General features: G+C 40.5%; 1 long non-coding RNA gene across 2 annotated transcripts in view; it reads right to left on the minus strand.

The window, feature by feature from the left end:
- Positions 1 to 9,157, minus strand: part of LOC131198531 (uncharacterized) — a 147,651-nt gene extending 138,494 nt beyond the window's left edge. For both annotated transcript variants that reach the window (XR_009155109.1, XR_009155108.1), the window contains exon 1: positions 9,087 to 9,157. This is a non-coding gene — a long non-coding RNA (uncharacterized LOC131198531). The remainder of the gene's footprint in view (positions 1 to 9,086) is intronic.
- Positions 9,158 to 9,518: the final 361 nt, after the last annotated feature.

A 9,518-nucleotide genomic window follows, 5' to 3' on the forward strand; every position in this document is an offset into this window, starting at 1 on the left:
TCTAGCTGTTGACACCTCAGCAAAAACTGTTTTATTCAAATATAACATCTGAGCAGCCCTTCCTTTTCTATTGGTTCTAAGAGCAATTTAGAAGTACATGAAACTAGACCAAAGATTATGGGGCTGTTATATTAATCTTCATCAAATAAAGATTAAAATAAAAAATAGATATATACTTTTGACCAGTTCTCCAAAGGAGGGGTATCAAACTTTCGTTTGGTTTGTTTGCCTTGATTTTGCTCTTAGGGGACCTCCATGCAATCTCCCAGTTTTCCTGTTTGATGGGTATTTTCAGGAATGGCTTAAATAGACATTAACCTTGTGACCTTCTTGCTTATACACTTACCATAATTCTGCTATGCTTGTGTTTCTGAGGTTACGGAAGGCAAGCTTGCGTGCACAGACCCTGAATGTCTCTCTGTGTGTACTCTGAAATGTTTTCTGTCAAGGTCAGTGATAACTGCATCCCTGCCAAACAAAAGCTTCAAAGGCTAACCTGCTACTGAGTCTGTAGGGCGGTTGATATCTTTGCCCCCAGCCAGGCTGAACTGTCAGTAAGAGCTAGGAATACATATGTAACCTATAAAAGTGTGGTGCATTCCATTTACAGAGACCAAATTTAGATGCCTTGGAAAGATGTTGCAAGTAATTTTTCTCAGTCTAATATAATCACTTACTCACATCAGACCCATGTATGAAAGAAAATTTCTATCTTAAAGGTTCAATTTTGCTGGACACTCACTATTTCAGATAAATATCCCAAGCCTCTGGAAAGACAGATTCACTGGTTGCGTGCAATTGGAAGAGAATTTTTAAAAAGTCTCTGAATAGGCTGGGCAGCCAATTCAAGCTACTGTAAGCAACATATTCAAGCTAAGCAACTTCTCAACATTTTGCTTCTCTGCAAAAGAGGCCTCTGATATTCTACTTCAATCATTGTGCTCAAAAAGAACTTCTGAGTTTCTCCTAGTACAGGAGTGTCTGACTCAATTTCATTGAGGGCTGCGTTAGGGTTGTGTTTGATCTCGGGAGCCTGAGTGGGTGTGGCCAGGGTGGGCATGACCAGCTCAATGTCCTGCAGCCCTTCACCAGTGAAAACGGAGCCCAAGTGGGCCAGTGGCAGCCCTCCCAAATTCCATTTTGGCTGGCAGAGGCACAGTGGGCTGGTCATTTGCTGTTTGCAGGGTGGCCCCGGGGCGGGCCAGATTTGGCCTATGGGCCTTGAGTTTGACACCCCTGTCCTAGTGGCACATCTGGGAGTAATGGAAATGACTACCATGATGTCATTTTCTGTTGCAAAGTTTCATGACGTGACCGATTTCCTGGTCTGAAAAGATGAATCGGACATAATATAAAGGCTGTTTGTCTGTCTCCCTCTCTCTGTTCATTCACGATGTTTTTTTTTAGGCAGCCATAGAGAGCTGGGAAGATGATTGAACAATGGAAGACAAGCCAATTGCATTCAGGTAGTCCTTGATTTACAGCTGATCACTGAGCGACTATTCAAGGTTACAACAGACCAGGGATGGTATTCACTTACCTTCGCTACCGCTTCGCAAATGGAAGCACATACTGTCATTTGCAGAAGGACCTTCCGTGCATGCACGGAGCGTCAAAAATGGGATGTGATGACGTCCGGGCGGAGCCTCCCGCAGCCGCCGCTACTGGCTCACCCGAACTGGATAGAACTGGCTGAATAGCACCACTGCACCAGACCTGCTTACAACCAGTTTCAAAATTCTGATGGCCACATCTCTTGGCATACATGATTGCATTTCAGATGTTTGGCAACCAGCCCACATTTATGACTATTTGTAGCATCCTGTGGTCACATGACTGCAATTTTATTTATATTTAATAATTAAACGAGATAGTTATTAAATAATAAAAATTTAAAATTAAAAAAATGTAAATATAAAAATTGTTTAAAAGTGAAACAATAAAAAACAATGAAAGTACAGCAATATGAATTAAAAGATGGCAGGGTGGGAGCAAGATGTGTAGGGGGAAAGTGTGGTTCTGCTACTACCGGCCTAATAGCTATTTTAAAAATTAACATGTTTTTGCTGAAAACCAGAGTTCTAGTTTTCAGCAAAAACTTGCTATAGCTAATACTTAACGATTTTGGAGTTCACTTAATGACTCAAGATTCACTTAGCAATCATGATGGTTCACTTAGTGAGCACCACAGAGTAGGTCCTAAAATATGATGAGCTGTATTATGACTGTCATGATGTACAACTGTAATGGGCAGGCCCTATTGTGGTTGTAAGTCAAGAACTACCTGCATTTTTTGGCCATCTTATTATTGCAGGGAAATTTTTTGACAGAACCTGGGTTGGAATCTTTCAGCTCATACATTGGATCAGACCACGGAAGATCCTAGTGCAACCTCCTATTCAGTGCAGGAACTCACTACTACAACAACTACAACAACCTTAACAACTGACCATCCAGGTTCTATTTAAAGACCTTTAGTGAGGAAGAAGAATTTCACAGCAAATTTTTTCTGCTACAGTTATTGCAAAACAGCTCTTTCTATTGGGAATTTTTTTTCCTGATCGCCCATGTAAATTAAACCCATTGTTTCTCATGGAGAAACTCTTTTACAACTCTGAATCATTTTGCTCCAGCTTCAGCAAAATATAGACGCACAAATAGAATCAGGGCCATTAAAAACAGATCTAAATACAGATGCTTTAAGATACACCAGAAAGGAAGTTTAATAAGAAAGTGTAATTGAAAAACTCCATCTTTGCAGTGTCTAGCCTAGTTAGGGAAGAGAAGAGAAATATTTTTTTTTTTGCAGGAAGAGAAATAATTTTTTTTGCAGGAAGTAGGCTGAAGGCCCAAGTATCTTCTGGTAAGAGGAAATCAAACCAGAGATAGAGAAACAAAAATCAGTGTTTTTCAATCTGGGCAGAATTCTGGGAATTGAAGTCCATAGCATAGCTGGCTGGGGAATTCTGGGAGTTGAAATCCAGTTGAAGTTGAAGTTGAAGTTCAGCTTCAATCGCAACAATACACAAGCACACAATTTTTTTTTTTTTTTGTTTACATTTATACCCCGCCCTTCTCCGAAGACTCAGGGCGGCTTACAGTGTATAAGGCAATAGTCTCATTCTATTTGTATATTTTTACAAAGTCAACTTATTGCCCCCCCAACAATCTGGGTCCTCATTTTACCTACCTTATAAAGGATGGAAGGCTGAGTCAACCTTGGGCCGGGCTCGAACCTGCAATAATTGCAGGCTTCGGTGTTCTTAATAACAGGCTATTACCAGCCTGAGCTAACCGGCCAATAGATTTAAACTTAATGTGAACTGCTCCAATCTTGATTGTAGAAAATATGACTTCAGTAACAGAGTTGTTAATGCCTCGAATGCACTACCTGACTCTGTGGTCTCATCCCAAAATCCCCAAAACTTTAACCAAAGGCTATCTATTACTGACCTCACTCCATTCCTAAGAGGTCTGTAAGAGAGCACCAGCGTGCCTACTGTTCCTGTCCTAATGTTCCCATTGATTGTATCCAATTTGTATGGTTATTTCATGCTTATCCTTATATATACTGTTGTGTGTGACAAATCAATCAATCAATCAATCAATCAATCCATCTTCAAATTACCCAGGTTGAGAAATACTGAAATAAATGTCTTGCTTGCTATCTTTAATCCAGTCTCCAATAAAAGAAAAAGGCCAATATCCAGCCTAGGACAATTTGATCTACAGTAAATTCTCTTCTCAGAAAGAAATTCCAAAGAAAGTTCTGTTTCATCAAAATGACCAAGAATTGGTGAAAACATGCAGATGTTTAGATATCTCCTCCCCTAATTAGGGGTCTGGATGGGTAAGCTTAATGAAGTTACTATCTTTCCGCCCAGACTATCTACAATAATAATCAGGGAAACGAATATGGGGCCAAGAGAAAAGTTATAAATACAATACAGGCACTCACACAGAATTAATGGAGAGTGCAGGTAGAAAATTGTAAGCAACAGTCACATTATGTCTCACTTAACAACCAAATTGATTCAATTAACAATGGAAATGGAAGAGAAAATCATAAGTCTGGGGCAGATACATAATTTTTCACTTAATGACTGTGATGTTTAGTGAGATGCCAGTTCTGATTGTGACCAATAAGTGAGGACAACCTGTATCAAATAATAAATATTAATAAAGTGAATACTAAAATCTTAAGGTTGCAATATGGGACACAAATTGATTAGCAACCTGCAAAACTTTTGATATAATATTTTAATAACTACTGCAATACAATTTCATGGAGCTACTATGGAGGCATTTCATATGCTTTTTGGATTTCAGATTCAAAATATCACATTCAAAGTCACAGTAAAAAAGCAAATAAATTTCATTCTATTTTTGCAGCATTCCAGGTAGTGGTGGGTTGCTACCGGTTCACCCCGTCTTGGGTGAATCAGTAGCGGCAGCAGCGGGAAGTTCCGCCCACCCAACCGGACATGCACTTGCGTGCTCACGAGCGGATTGATAGCAATGGTTTTGAAACCTGCTGCCGATGACAAAGGTTAAATTATAGCTTCTTCCTGCATTGCTCATATAATATTGAAAACTAATATCTACATGCATCCTGCATTGGAATGTATTAATTTTAGGCCCAGTTAGCTAGCTGTTTGGAAACTCCAGGAACCCAAAATCAGTAGAGGATATAGAAACAAAATCCAGAAACTCCCTACCACCACAAAACCCAAAACAAACAAGCCCACAATAATAACAGTGAGAAAACCCCCCAGTCATTGTTTTGACAATATGAAGCCTGGCATGAGAATCTTTTAAGCCATGAACCACCAGAAAGAATTTGCAAAGTTTGACCTCGAAAGGATGGATACAAGTAGGCCTTTGCTTCCATGAAATTCTGCTTAGCTATTAAATTGAGAATTTCTACGCTAGGTAGGTGACTAAGCCTACATTTTATGATTGACCTAAGCCTGGAATTCAGTTTTCTTCTTGGTAACAAAGAGAAGCCTATCCAATGTCCCATGATGACTGGTTTATCATTTTGAAGGATTGATTTCATTGGTCATTGGGAAGAAAGCAGCTTAGGCTATAATGTGGAATTGGCCTCTGTCCGGTTATAGAATTCTGCATCCATCTTTTTCTTTCTTTCTTTCTTTCTTTCTTTCTTTCTTTCTTTCTTTCTTTCTTTCTTTCTTTCTTTCTTTCTTTCTTTCTTTCCTTCCTTCCTTCCTTCCTTCCTTCCTTCCTTCCTTCTCTCTCTCTCTCTTTCTCTCTCTCCCTCTCCCCCTCCCTTCCTCCCTTCCTCCCCCCTCTCAACTCTGTCCAGCAAAAGACAGAAGTCTCTTTCCCAGGAGACCATCTGTCTTGTCTAGATACACAACAGTGTTCATTCATACACGGAAAAAAATATGGTAGTTCCCCACCCAGACTGTTTTCACTGCAACATTTGGCAATTCTTTCACCAGCTTAATCATGCAATGTTGGTCTATCATATGCTATCTACAATAAACAACAATTCAGCTCAATGAATGATAAAACAATGCGTTTAACTGTTACAGAGCAGTATCTGGTTTGCTAGCTTGCAAGAAACATTCCAGGAAACTGAATAAGTAGCCACATCATCTAAAGAAGTGCTGCAGTGATAAAGCCAGTAACTAGCTTGGTTGTGGCAAAGGTCTGTGTTAGCTTAACCATCTTCATGCCTGCCTAATGAGTAAGAACTATAAAAGAATGAATTCTGAGTCAGCATGACTTACTTCTGAGAAAGAGATTGGAGTGCTCTTAAAGGCAGCTAATGGCCTTTATAAACTTTTTTGTAATTGTGTGTGTACTTATGTTTTACTCTCTGAAAATGTGCTAGGGCAGAGCTTCTTTTTTTATTGGTTTCTAAGGGCTGCAGGGAACAGAATAGGACTTTTCTCCTTCTCCTTCTCCCCCAGCTTTACTCCTCAGGCAATTCTTCTCTGATGTTTCTACTCAGCTGACACGCCCTTAGCTGTTCACCCTGGCCAATGGGCCACAGCCCCTCTGTCCCACATGCTGTCCCACATACTGTCCCAAAATCCCCTAAGCTTCAACCAAAAACTGTCTACTATTGACCTCACCCCATTTCTAAGAGGTCTGTAAGGGGCGTGCATAAGAGCACCAGCGTGCCTACCGTTCCTGTCCTATTGTTTCCTTTCCTTATATCCAATTAATATAGTTATTACATACTCATACTTATATATATGCTTATATATTGTATAATTATTTCATGCTTATGCTTATATATACTGTGTGACAAAATAAATAAATAAATAAAGATAAATGCTTTGGCGCAGCTGATTCACAGAAGGAAGGTTTGTCCTGGGTTTTTCACCGCCCCTTCCTTCCTTCCTTCCTTCCTTCCTTCCTTCCTTCCTTCCTTCCTTCCTTCTTTCTTTCTTTCTTTCTTTCTTTCTTTCTTTCTTTCTTTCTTTCTTTCTTTCTTTCTTTCTTTCATTTTTCTTTCTTTTCTTTCTTGTCTCTCTTCCCTTTGGATGAAACTGGGTACTTATCGCCCCTCTCCCCACTTTTCCTTCCTTCCTTCCTTCCTTCCTTCCTTCCTTCCTTCCTTCCTTCTCTCTCTCTTCTCTCTCTCCCTCTCCCCCTCCCTTCCTCCCCCCTCTCAACTCTGTCCAGCAAAAGACAGAAGTCTCTTTCCCAGGAGACCATCTGTCTTGTCTAGATACACAACAGTGTTCATTCATACATGGAAAAAAATATGGTAGTTCCCCACCCAGGCTGTTTTCACTGTAACATTTGGCAATTCTTTCACCAGCTTAATCATGCAATGTTGGTCTATCATATGCTATCTACAATAAACAACAATTCAGCTCAATGAATGATAAAACAATGCGTTTAACTGTTACAGAGCAGTATCTGGTTTGCTAGCTTGCAAGAAACATTCCAGGAAACTGAATAAGTAGCCACATCATCTAAAGAAGTGCTGCAGTGATACAGCCAGTAACTAGCTTGGTTGTGGCAAAGGTCTGTGTTAGCTTAACCATCTTCATGCCTGCCTAATGAGTAAGAACTATAAAAGAATGAATTCTGAGTCAGCATGACTTACTTCTGAGAAAGAGATTGGAGTGCTCTTAAAGGCAGCTAATGGCCTTTATAAACTTTTTTGTAATTGTGTGTGTACTTATGTTTTACTCTCTGAAAATGTGCTAGGGCAGAGCTTCTTTTTTTATTGGTTTCTAAGGGCTGCAGGGAACAGAATAGGACTTTCAGTCCTATTCTCCTTCTCCTTCTTCTCCCCCAGCTTTACTCCTCAGGCAATTCTTCTCTGATGTTTCTACTCAGCTGACACGCCCTTAGCTGTTCACCCTGGCCAATGGGCCACAGCCCCTCTGTCCCACATGCTGTCCCACATACTGTCCCAAAATCCCCTAAGCTTCAACCAAAAACTGTCTACTATTGACCTCACCCCATTTCTAAGAGGTCTGTAAGGGGCGTGCATAAGAGCACCAGCGTGCCTACCGTTCCTGTCCTATTGTTTCCTTTCCTTATATCCAATTAATATAGTTATTACATACTCATACTTATATATATGCTTATATATTGTATAATTATTTCATGCTTATGCTTATATATACTGTGTGACAAAATAAATAAATAAATAAAGATAAATGCTTTGGCGCAGCTGATTCACAGAAGGAAGGTTTGTCCTGGGTTTTTCACCGCCCCTTCCTTCCTTCTTCTTTCTTTCTTTCTTTCTTTCTTTCTTTCTTTCTTTCTTTCTTTCTTTCTTTCTTTCTTTCTTTCTTTCTTTCTTTCTTTCTTTCTTTCTTTCTTTCTTTCATTTTTCTTTCTTTTCTTTCTTGTCTCTCTTCCCTTTGGATGAAACTGGGTACTTATCGCCCCTCTCCCCACTCTTCCCTTCCTCTTCTTTGTTACTTTCCACCCCCTCCTGTTCCTTCTCCTAACAAGCGTTTGGCTTATAGCTACTGGTGGCTAACTGTCCTGGGTGGCGAAAAAACCAGGACGAATCCTCCTTCTGTGAATTGATTGCGCCAAAGCGTGTGGGACGGAGAGCTAGGGGCGTGTCATCTGAGGAGAAATGTCAGAAGAAAATCATCTGAGGAGTAAAGCTGGGGGAGAAGGAGGCATGGCCAATGATAGGAGGCTAAAAGTTCTAGACCCGCAGGGAATGTTTCCAGTCTTGTCACCAGGACTGATAGGGCGGAAATGGTAGACCTTGTTTTGCTCTGCATGCCAAAAATCACTCTACTAACAACAACGACAACAAAAACCAGCACAATTTGGGATGTTTGGGGTTCAGAGGGCTGCCTTATATCTGATCCACAACACTGACATTTTGATGCACCATTCTGCTGATGAGAGACGCAAAACTACAGCAGAAAACCTGACTTCCTAAAATGTATGTTGCATGTTGTGGTAGCAATATACCCAGGAGAATGACGGGATTCACTTTCTTTGATGTGTACAAGCATAAACTACAATTAATGGTGTAAAGGGGCCCCTCTATCTCAAAGAGTCCATATATAAATACTCCCTGCTTCCGAGAGGGTCATATATACCATTACTATGCAGTAGATCAGATGCTGGCCTTGGGACTTAGGTAGGCTGGGGTTCATGGATGGAATCTCTCTCAGCCTAACCTATCCATGGGAAAACAGGAGGGAGAAGGGTTTAATGCTTCTGGAGGAAAGTGGGATGGAAATCTAACAAATAAATGCATTATGAAAGGTGATAGAGCCATGGGGATGGTATCAGAGGATCTTCTTGAAACAGTCCTGCGGCCAGGACCAGCTTAGCAAAGTGTAGGCTCGCCTAACCTCATTGCACAAAGGGCACTGTATCCTTCCCTATCTTTCTAGAAGATCGTGAACTTCTGGGTACCAAATACGCAGGTACGGTATATGTGATACCTTGCTCATTAGAAGTAACTGTAAGAGGGAACTTGGAGTCCTAGTGGACAACCATTTAGATATGAGTCTGCAGTGTGCAGCAGCTGCCAAAAAGGCCAACATAGTTCTAGGCTACATAAACAGAGGGATAGAATCAAGATAAGATGAAGTGTTAATACCACTTTATAATACCTTGGTAAGGTCACACTTGGAATACTGCATCCAGTTTGGTCACCACAATGTAAAAAGGATGTTGAGACTCTAGAAAGAGTACAGAAAAGAGCAACAAAGATAATTAGGGGACTGGAACCTATGAAGAATGGTTGCAGGAACTGAGTGTGTCTAGTTTAATGAAAAGAAGGACTAGGGAAGACATAATAGCAGTGTTCCAATATCTCACTTCGCTGCCACAAAGAAGAGGGAATCAAGGTATTCTCCAAAGAAGCAATGGGTGGAAACTAATCAAGGAGAGAAGCAACCTAGAACTAAGGAGAAATTTCCTGACAGTTAGAACAATTAACCAGTGGAATGACTTGCCTGCAGAAGTTTGAATTCTCCAACACTGGAAGTTTTTAAGGAGAGATTGGACAACCATTTGTCTGAAATGGTAAAGGGTTTCCTGCC

This window comes from Ahaetulla prasina, chromosome 4 (genome assembly GCF_028640845.1).
Source record: "Ahaetulla prasina isolate Xishuangbanna chromosome 4, ASM2864084v1, whole genome shotgun sequence".
In the NCBI taxonomy this organism is placed as follows: domain Eukaryota; kingdom Metazoa; phylum Chordata; class Lepidosauria; order Squamata; family Colubridae; genus Ahaetulla; species Ahaetulla prasina.